The sequence below is a fragment of the Myotis brandtii genome, unplaced genomic scaffold (assembly GCF_000412655.1).
Source record: "Myotis brandtii unplaced genomic scaffold, ASM41265v1 scaffold277, whole genome shotgun sequence".
In the NCBI taxonomy this organism is placed as follows: Eukaryota; Metazoa; Chordata; class Mammalia; order Chiroptera; family Vespertilionidae; genus Myotis; species Myotis brandtii.
The window spans coordinates 1155666-1157198 of record NW_005360548.1 but is presented as its reverse complement, the minus strand read 5'-3'; the positions used below and the strand labels follow the sequence as shown (position 1 = coordinate 1157198).

The 1533-nt window shown below is 55.3% G+C and overlaps 1 protein-coding gene across 2 annotated transcripts in view; it reads right to left on the bottom strand.

Annotated features, from left to right (window-relative positions):
• AKT2 (v-akt murine thymoma viral oncogene homolog 2) overlaps window positions 1-1533 on the bottom strand; it is a 41622-nt gene that overhangs the window by 19273 nt on the left and 20816 nt on the right. The window lies entirely within an intron of this gene.

Sequence of the window (1533 nt, the reverse complement as noted above, 5' to 3'; positions counted from 1 at the left end):
ACCAGGCAGCGTGTGTTCCAGTTCTGCACTCCTGAGGCCCCTGCCCAAGGTCATGCAAGGCCAAGCCTGGGCCACCCTGCTGTGCTGCTCGCCTGGGAGTCTCCATTTCCACACACACCAAACAGCACTGCAGCTGAAAAATCCACTTATTAACTTTTTTTTAATCCTCACCCAAGAGTATGTTTTTACTGATTTTTAGAGAGAGAGAAATGGAGAGGGGGAGAGAGAAAGAGAGAAAAACATCCATCAGTTGCCTCTAGTATGAGCCCTAACCAGGGATCGAACTGCAACCTAGATATGTGCCCTGAGGGGAACTGATCTGCAAAGCGAACCGCAAACCTTCAGTGTCCGGGATGACACACCAACCAACTGAGCCTCCTGGAGAGGACCACGTATTAACTATTAACTCCCCCAAAATTTAACTACTAATACGAGCCTATTGTTGACTGGAAGCTTTACCGACAACATGGTTAATTAAAACCTATTCTGTATACTCTATGTATTATATACTATATTCTTACAATAAAGTAAACTAGAGAGAAGAAAATGTTACGAAAATCATAAGGAATATTGGCAACAGCATTGAGCTCACAGGGCTCTGTAAGGTGGAGAGGGAACATCCTGCAGCTGAGAGAATGAGGCAGATCTATTTGTGGACTTGGAATGACTTAAGATATCTTAAGTGAAAAAGGGAAGGTGCAGACAGAGCACAGTATCACGATAGTGGAGTTAGAAACAAAGCAAAAGGAATTTATGCACACACCTCATAAGCACAAACACCTCTGAAAAGGATGGTCTTGATACAGGGCCCTGGTTGCCTCTGGGGAGAGCACTCACCCTTCCTCCTGCACACCCCATGGAGCACACCGAGGCCCAAGCACACCCCATGGAGCACACCGAGGCCCGTGCACACCCCATGGAGCACACCGAGGCCCGTGCACACCCCAATGGAGCACACCGAGGCCCGTGCACACCCCAATGGAGCACACCGAGGCCCGTGCACACCCCAATGGAGCACACCGAGGCCCGTGCACACCCCAATGGAGCACACCGAGGCCCGTGCACACCCCAATGGAGCACACCGAGGCCCGTGCACACCCCAATGGAGCACACCGAGGCCCGTGCACACCCCAATGGAGCACACCGAGGCCCGTGCACACCCCAATGGAGCACACCGAGGCCCGTGCACACCCGATGGAGCACACCGAGGCCCGTGCACACCCCAATGGAGCACACCGAGGCCCGTGCACACCCCAATGGAGCACACCGAGGCCCGTGCACACCCCAATGGAGCACACCGAGGCCCGTGCACACCCCAATGGAGCACACCGAGGCCCGTGCACACCCCAATGGAGCACACCGAGGCCCGTGCACACCCCAATGGAGCACACCGAGGCCCGTGCACACCCCAATGGAGCACACCGAGGCCCGTGCACACCCCAATGGAGCACACCGAGGCCCGTGCACACCCCAATGGAGCACACCGAGGCCCGTGCACACCCCAATGGAGCACACCGAGGCCCGTGCACACCC